The sequence below is a fragment of the Lipotes vexillifer genome, unplaced genomic scaffold, assembly GCF_000442215.2.
Source record: "Lipotes vexillifer unplaced genomic scaffold, Lipotes_vexillifer_v1.1 scaffold243, whole genome shotgun sequence".
In the NCBI taxonomy this organism is placed as follows: Eukaryota; Metazoa; Chordata; class Mammalia; order Artiodactyla; family Lipotidae; genus Lipotes; species Lipotes vexillifer.
In genome coordinates, this window is record NW_006789558.1 from 503184 (window position 1) to 513044 (window position 9861).

The following is a 9861-nucleotide window of genomic DNA, read 5'->3' on the forward strand; positions in this document are numbered from 1 at the left end:
TAAAAAAGTTCAAGGTTCTAGTATGAAACAACTAGAATTAATAAGAACTTGAGGAGGTGGCTATATACAATATAACAACAAAAAATCAATTGATTCCATATATTTCATTGATAAGAACCTAGAAAAGGACACAGCAGAAAAATTTGACAATACGGAAAAAATTATTAAAAGTCTTAGGAATCAATTTAATAAGAAAGTTATTAGACCTATATGATAAATATTCTAAACTATTTTTGAAAAGCAAAGAATATTATTTGTTTTAGCTCTTCTGTATATCTTGCTTTTTCAAAGAACTTTAGAATCAGCTTGTCCATTTCTGCAAAAAACGCAGCTGGAATTTTGATAAGGATTAGATTGAATCTGTTAAGAAGCAGAGAAAAGGAGAAACAAACAATAGAAACAGAACTACAGGTGAGCCAGACACTGGACTTATTAGATAGAGTCCTTGCAATAACTTATTAAATAGAGTGCTTGTCAGGTTCAAGAAGAAAATGACAACATGGAGAATTTCACCAGAGAATTATAGATTTAATGTTGGATATTTAGTATAAATAATCGTAGAGCATCTGTGTGAACACTTAGCTTTTGACAAGCAGCTGGAATAGAGAAAGATCCTCCTAATCCAACCTGGAATTAAGTTTTGCACATGTGCATCTGTGTCTCCCACCTGAATATGATTTTATTTTCTCTCCAGTTTATGGCTGCAAGGGTATACCTCCTGGTTTTGAGGCAGGTTTGGGGCTGCAGATTTTAGAGGTCATGGGTGATTTCTGGTTTGTATTTTCCTGAGGATGCAGTCCTTCTGGTATTCCAGCATCCAAGCTAAGAGCATGGGATATCTGATAGGCTGCCTTGTCCTTGCAGGCCTGAGACTCAGAGTCTTGTCTCTAGCTCGTGAAACCTACGAACCCCTGCTTACTCCTCAGCCCCTGAGGAACTGGCCTCCCAGTCCTAGCTGGTTTGGTGGTCTGAATTTCTCCTGGTGCCGTGAGATAGCCAAGCTCTGCACAGTCGCTGCTCTCTGCTCAGATTTCTCCTTGGTTTCTCAGTTCCTGTCCAACTTAGTTTAAATATCAGCAAACACCTCAGGGGAAATGCAGCAAGGAATGTCAGGCTCGACTTTCTCTTCCCTCTCTGAGCTTGGACCCTCAATTTGGGCTGCCTTGGCTGCTTTCTGATGTCTCTGAACAGATTTTCTTTTGGGGGGTGGGTGTGGGGAGGTAGGTGAGAAGTATTCTTTTGGGTGTTGCTTTTCTAATTTTGGAGGATACAGAAGGCTTGCTTTACTGGAATCTAGTCCCTCATTAGCTGGAAACACAAGTATCTGCTAGAATATTTTAAAGCAATTCCCAGTTACAGTATCATTTTCTCTGTAACTGCTTCAATATGTATTATTAGCAGATATGATATGTTTAATGAGTTTAACACAAGTCTGTTATAAAAATAACAATAAATAATATAATCTAAATATCAAGTCTATGTTCAAAAAAAATTATCTCCTGAATTTGGATGCAAATGAGGCCCAATCTTTGTATTTTGTTGATGTCTCTTTTAGTCTATAACAATCCCCTATTTTATCTCATGTTCATTTATAATAAAAAAGTAATCCTTTTTTCATATAAAATTTCCCATATTCTGAATTTTGCTGATTGCAGTCCTATCATTTAACTTATCCTCCAATCCCTGTATAACTTGTAAATTGAAAGTTAGATATAGAGGGTTGATTATGATCAGGTTTTTAACAAAAATACTTGAGTACTCAGATAAGGTTTTATGGGCCTACTCTTAATGATATCTTCCATTGACCAGTAGGCCCAGGTGTTACCAGCACAAAACATTTTTAGGTGAAAAAAGACATTGCCAAAGACTTCCAGTATACACCAGTTTTGTAACTCCCCTGTCATCATGGTGGCTCTCTTTAGGTGATATTATCAGTGGCTTCATTTTGCTTAGTGTGTTTTACTTTTAGTTATAATTGCACTTTTATTCAGTTTTAAGGGACATATAAATTCATCTCAGAATATTCAAGCACTGTTAGAGAAACAGTACCTGCCCTAGAAGAACTCACATGTGTAGAAAGAAAAAAAATAAGACACTATTTAACAGGGTAGAGTAAAAGAAGTCTCACCTGACGTCTCACCCTGACATAAGAAGAGTGTAAAGCAATGGCTCTCCAAGGGGTGGGACTACCCTTGGTGAGCATTGTGGATGGAATGTCATGTATCCCCTAAATGCATATGCTGAGATCCCAGCCCCTAACGCCATGATACTAAGAGGTGGTCTTTAGTTAATATCTGGATTCTCCTGAGTCCTACTCAGCTTCTGACAGCCTTTCTCCAAGAGGACGAACTACCCACTCAGCCTCCTCTTCTAGCCTGGACACAGGCTGTGCTACACATGGACAGATCCCTCACACCTGGGGGTGCTTTGATTTCCTTTCCAGCCTGGGAGTGACAGAGAGTCCCTCCTACAGAGCTTTCCTGAACATATTCATTTTGTCAACTGTGACTTAGACAACCTGGTTATTGTCTTTGAGGCCATATTTTATAGCTGTTTATTCTCTCTCCCAAATTAGAAAAAAAGAATCTCTGCTTGATTTCAGCTCCCTGTTGGCCCAGGGCTGCTAAGAAATCTGGGTAAGAGGTGCTTGGGTCCAGCCAAGATAAGACAGGTGCCATACTAGCTGGACTTTGCACCACTCCACCCTCTACGACCAGTCACTGATTCCTACTGGACGCAAAGTATGGTGTGAGGTATTAGCAGCTAAGTTTGGGAGGACCTTGAAGGTAAACAAAAGGTGGCTCCACCTCTGAAAGGAATTTACCACCCCGTTGGAGAAATCATGGTGACACCAGAGTTGACAATGCCAGGAGAAGGCTTCTCATCCCATTGCTTTTGAAACACGAGCCACTATTTACCCCAGCCTCTCTGACAAGCCCCTGCCCCTATTTCTCCAACCTATCCATTCTGCCTCTCCTTTGGTCAATATTGACATTAGTCCAATAACCATTATTGACAGGGACCTGGGAGATGGGGCTCCTCCAGGTTTGGGGAAACAAGATAAACACACAGAAGTATAAAAGTGAAGGATGTATTCAGAGAATAGCCAGTACCCCACGGTGAGTAGGGTTTCAGGGAGAGAGACGTTAGTAAATAGGACAGTAATTAACTAAATAAAAACATTAAATCAAAGGTCATCTGTAAATCTCCTTACTCTTCCTAATCATCACACAAAGGAAAGATTATGGCTAAGTACAGATATTCTGTAAGCTCTGTCCTATTCCCCCACCGAGGGGTTATGTGATCTGGCCACAGCACAGATGGAGGTGATGGAGACCTCATCCTGGAATTAGATGGCCTGGGTGAAGCGCAGGACACGGTCAAGACTGATTCCCTGGCTAATGCTCCAGCCCGATCCAGAGCCTTCTCCACGGCCCCGTGCGCCCCTGTGACATTTTCTGTGCCCACACGAACTTCTCTTCTCTCTCCTGCCCTTACGTGTTACCTCTCTATGCCCTACATCAGAGTGCTCTGATTCGTACCATTAACTGCAGGCCTCCTTGAAACCTCATTTTCTCTTCTAGTTTTATTCATTCATTTCTTTATTTCTTACTGAAGCACTCCTTAATGACCTAGTAATTTCTCCACCTTTAACAATTACCTTTAATACTCAGGTCTCTTTTCTGAAAACTCATCGTATTTTTCCTAGTCCTTTGAATTCTCATCAGTTATTGCATTTCCCACAATTAGCAGCATGACAGTGGTTCAAAGACTGGCCATTAGAGCCAGATGGCCTGGTTTAAAATTCTACCACCTCTACTTAGCAGCTGTGAAAACTTGGGCCAAGTCCCTGCCTCGGTTTTGTGGCCTGTAAAATGCTCACAGTAATAATACCAACAGAAACGTTGGGGTGAGTAATACATAAATGCCGCGTACAAAGTGCTTAGAACGGTGGGAAGCGTAGATTTACTCTCGATATAGTTTAGCTATTTTTATTATGATTGTCTTTAGCATGGTATGTTATCTCCATACTGAAAAGTTATTTTCATTGTTAGCATGTACACACATGTTACTTTCACGTTAAAGGTCGCGGGGCGGGCTCAGTCACGGTAAAAGGTGAAAGAACAGCTCGCTGGTGCTTAGATTGTTTGAGGCGATTCGGCCCTTTTGCGATATTCTATGCTGCCACCTGCTGGAACTCTCGGGAATTGTTCCCCTCAAGAGGAGGTGAACCTTGCCATGCTGTTTGAAATAATTTCACATTTACACAAAATAAAGGAAAATATATTACTCGAAGCATTCAGTCATCTAATATTTATCTGAGCAATTTGTCTCGCGGGGTGCCTCTGTGAATAACTAAATGTGATCTTAAAACGCTAAGAAAGGCATGTAGTCCGTGAAAAGAAGACACCAATGTGATTATGAGCGTCTTCATACTTATGATAACGACGGTAAATGCTCTCTTAGCTATAAGATCCACACGTCAGGGGACATTTTAATGAAAAGTGGAATGTGAGATAAATGTGACATTTAAAAGATTGTATTTTTTAAATTAAGTGAATTTAAATTATTGATATCATAAAACTGTTTTCCTCTTGTTATTTAGAAATACTTTAGTATAACGTGAGGAAAATGATGAAACAAACAGGAAATACTGAAATAAAACATCAATAATCTCTATTCAGAATGTTAAGGAGAATATAAAATATATTAAAAAAATTTTTCCATTAGTTCCAGTAGTTATCAGATTTTTGTTTCAGAGTCCAGGGTTCTATAATATTTTTGTTATGTGCTATGGCTAAGCTTTGAGCCAAAGTGAGAGACAAATCCATATGCAAGCGCAGAAAATAATATTGGAGAATTTCATAAATAAAACTTAGAAAGTATAAGACCTCATGATTTTAAATTTCTTAACACCAAACACAACCTCAGAACATGTGACATCTCTCATAAGCGCGTGAAGACAACGTGGTCCCTGTCCCTTGAAGCTCACAAATCCTAAGTAGTGGAGTGTTGGGACACATCTCTAAGACTTAGTAATATTAGCAAATTATCCTATATCCCTTAATAATCACTAAATCATTAAATACTGGATTCTGTCTAGAAGGAGCACAGGTGAGGGCCAAGAATACCAGGTGAGACGATGTGACAGCTCCTCTCCTAGCTTTTCTGCTGAAGAGGTGTGTGCATCTGGGCACACCTCTGCCCCGCTCAGTACCCTAACCTATAGCCTGTGGGGTTTGTACCGCATGGTGGTTAATATGCTGGGTGTCAAGAACACAAGTGAAAGCCAGAAGAAAGCTATGAAGCTCTTCCTGGAAAAATTCTCACGTCCATCACACACACACACACACACACACACACACACACACACCCCACACACCACACACCCTTGCCAGATCCCTGAATAGATCGCTTTCTTAGACTGCTTAAGGGTAAAGAATCCATGACCATATCATACTTAAGGAACTTTCCAGGACTAAAGTCCAAATAGGAAGTGTAGGCATCATGATGGCTAATGTTATGTATCAACTTGACTGGACCACAGGACATGCAGACATTTGGTCGCACGTGATTGGGGTGCATCTGTGAGGGTGTCTCTGGATGAGATTAACATTTGAGTCCGTAGGACTAGGAGAAGCAGGAGGACTAGGAGAAGCAGATGGCCCCGCCCTGAGGCGGGTGGTCCTCACTCAATCCATTGAAGGGCTGAATAGAACAAAGAGGATGAGTGAGAGGGAACTTCACCCTGTCTTCCAGCTGCCACGTGGCTCTCCAACTGCTTTAGGGCTCAACTAGGACTAGAACGTACACCATCAGCTCTCCTCGGTCTCCAGCTTCAGAACTGACTTCAGAACTTAGGACTTCTCAGTCTCCACGGTGGTGTATATAATCTTTATAAGTCATATATACATATGTGTGTATTCTGGAGAATCCTGACTCACACAGGTATGTAAGAGGAGAACCCACACTCCTGGAACTGGGAAACTGGAAGACTGAGACAACTTAAATGTTGTGTGTGTTTCCCTTTGAAGCCTCACAACGTCTACCTGGGGCATAGCAGGAGCCCCTGCACCCAGGCATAAATGTGGCAACACACACATTTGTCGGGAAGTATGTCTGTCCCACTCACAATTCCAACTTTGTCTGAGTCATTAAGTATTAGTTGGTACATCTTATCCTTCACAGCCTCATTGTAAAATACGTGACCCCCATTTATTCCCAACTCCCTGTTAGTGGTCTGCTGTGAATCCCCAATGCACCCCTGTACGTATGGCCCTTTTGGGTGTATTTCTAGACCAAAGGTCTACAGAGGGAGAGCCTGACTCCCACATCCCACCATATAAGAGCACTCTGCCTTCCTTGTGTTTGATGCCTCAAGTTCATAGCCATGTTTATTTGCAGGTGACTTGGATGGTCATGAGGACACATGGACTGAGAGTGAGGGGAACCCCAGGACGGGCAGGGCTGCTTCTTCTCAGTGGGCACTTATCCTGAGCGTCAGGAGGCGTAGCTGACAAATGAGTGCAAGATGTGCTCAAACTTATTATTATTTTAGTTATTTCTGAGATATACATTTTAAAGTAATAACTAGAATTATGCCTTATAACATTATACCAGAACATATAAGATTTTTAGAAATTTCATGTAATCTCTGAACCATTTATATTAACATATTTCCATACAAATAACTCCAAGAAAGTTTAGTATTAGTTGTTTTTTTTGTTTGTTTTTTGTTTATACTGCAGGTTCTTACTACTCATCAATTTTATACACATCAGTGTATACATATCAATCCCAATCGCCCAATTCAGCACACCACCATCCCCACCCCACCGCGGTTTTCCCCCCTTGGTGTCTGTACGTTTGTTCTCTACATCTGTGTCTCAACTTCTGCCCTGCAAACCAGTTCATCTGTACCATTTTTCTAGGTTCCACATACATGCGTTAATATACGATATTTGTTTTTCTCTTTCTGACTTACTTCACTCTGTATGACAGTCTCTAGATCCACACACGTCTCAACAAATGTCTCAATTTCGTTCCTTTTCATGGCTGAGTAATATTCCATTGTAGATATGTACCACATCTTCTTTATCCATTCGTCTGTCAATGACCACTTAGGTTGCTTCCATGTCCTGGCTATTGTAAATAGTGCTGCAATGAACATTGGGGTGCATGTGTCTTTTTGAATTATGGTTTTCTCTGGGTATATGCCCAGTAGTGGGACTGCAGGGTCATATGGTTATTCTATTTTTCATTTTTTAAGGAACCTCCATACTGTTCTCCATAGTGGCTGTATCAGTTTACATTCCCTCATTGTCTTTTTTTTTTAATAAATTTTTAAAAATTAATTAATTTATTTATTTTTGGCTGTGTTGGGTCTTCGTTTCTGTGCGAGGGCTTTCTCTCGTTGTGGCGAGCGGGGGCCACTCTTCATCACAGTGTGTGGGCTTCTCACTATCGCGGCCTCTCGTTGCGGAGCACAGGTTCCAGACGCGCAGGCTCAGTAGTTGTGGCTCACAGGCCTAGTTGCTCCGCGGCATGTGGGATCTTCCCAGACCAGGGCTCGAACCTGTGGCCCCTGCATCAGCAGGCAGACTCTCAACCACTGCGCCACCAGGGAAGCCCTCCCTCATTGTCTTGATCACTGTTTAATCCTCAGCATCCACACGATGCCTGGTACACAGTTGGTGCCTGATAAATATTTGTTAAAGGATATAAATTACGCATCTTTAATTAACTCTTGTGAAGAAAAATCTCTTCTTTAAAAATCCTTTCTGTGGTTCACACTGAAACCACCTCTTCTGTGTGTTTTCTACAAACCATAATATGGCTTAATCAATAGATTCATACTTCAATTTTAACAATTTAATAAGTCATATAGATTTCAGTTATTTTTCCTCCCTGAGTTTCTTTTCAAACACATCACAGCCTTTCTGACACTAGGACCCCATATTTGAACCATTTCTTTGTACTTCTTTGTGAAAATTCTTCCCTGACCTCCAAGACAGGATTAGACGTCTCTCATGTGTTCCTTTGCACCCTTGTCTCTCCATCTACCCCTTTGATGTCAAGGCCTCATTTTGTCTTTCTGTTGAACAAAACCATGAACTCTTTGAGACAAGGACAATGTCTTATTTTTGTAACAGTAGTGCCTATAATATAATAGGCCCATAATTTATATCTGCTGAATTATTTAAAGACACACATGCAAATCAATGAATGTCAGAACAGCAAGACCAACAGAATTCATTCTTGACCAGTAGGTGGCAACAGTAGGAAAATGTCAAAAGAATGACCCCTGGGAGGTGACCAGGAAGCCTTTGGTGTGGGGTCTGAGTTGGGCTACCAGTTTTGCCAGAGGAAGTCACCTTATATATTAAATTTATTAATATAAATTTAGTCGCTCTTGTCTAGATTCCTTCCAAATTTGCTGCACCTTTTTCCAGCTCCAGAAATCTGAACTGGTTTAATTATTCCATTTGTAATAATATTTTTGTTGGACTTCTTTTCCCAGTGGCCTAACCTGTAAAATATTTATTTTCAAAGAACTGATAAAAGTGTTTATATATTTTTCTTATCTAATTAAGCTATAATTTGAATACATATATGATACATGTCCCGATTTGAAAGTATACTTTCCTATTCCTGAATATTTGTGGATTTGGAGAAATTCTGCCTTTAATAACAACCTGATATTGGAGGAAGATGAAGTTACTCAAAACAAGAAACCATTATTACTGAACACGGAAGCAGAAATGAATGTGAACAATTTTCCCTTTAGGTTTAACCACGGTCCAAACATTCTAGAAGAAGGGGCACTCTGCAATAAAATTAAGTAAGAATGTTCCTCTCACATTTATTTACATAAATTCCCATCCTTCTAATAAAACTATTTAGACTTGTGCTTCTTTTACAGTGCAAATAAGTCACTCGGAGATTCTGTTAAAATGATGCAGGGAAGGGTAAGCTGGGATGAAGAGACTGGCATGGACATATATACACTCCCAAATGTAAAATAGATAGCTAGTGGGAAGCAGCCACATAGCACAGGGAGATCAGCTCAGTGCTCTGTGACCACCTAGAGGGGGTGGGATAGGAAGGGTGGGAGGGAGACGCAAGAGGGAGGAGATATGGAGATATATGTATACATATAGATGATTCACTTTGTTATACAGCAGAAACGAACACACCATTGTAAAGCAATTATACTCCAATAAAGATGTTTAGAAAAAAAACCCACAAGAGCCTGGCCAGCCATATGACCAAGAAAAACAAATGATGCAGGGAGTCTGGGGTAAGGCCAGATGTCCTGCATTTCTAACAAGCTACCAGGTCAGGCTGAAGGTCCTGGACCATGGACCACAATCTCAGCAGCCAGGACCTAGAGCACAATTACTTCCAGCACCTCCAGGACAAGAATAACCTGTGGCTGTATGTTAAGGCTATCTGATGGCCTCAGGCTGAATCTAAAGGGTATGAATATTTCTTAGTTATATTTGACTTAATACACTTAGCTATTACGTTGATTATTTTTTGCAAAGACAGTCATTCCCTGAAATTAATGTTAAATCTCTTCCTAAATTAATCCAACCTGCAATACTCTACTAATGCATAAGAAACCCTCCCCAAACTCAGAGGCTTTAAATGACAGTAATTTCATTGTACTTCACAATTTTGTGCACCAGGAATTCAGGCAGGCATTGCCTGAACATTCAGTTAGTCTGGTCTCCAAGGTCCCAGATGTTTTTATTTCCAAGTCTGGTGCCTTTAGAGCCATGGCTAGAAGGCTGAGCTCCTCTGCGCCCCTCTGCTGTTCCCCAGTTTCAGGACATCTCTAGATGGTCTGTTCAGCAG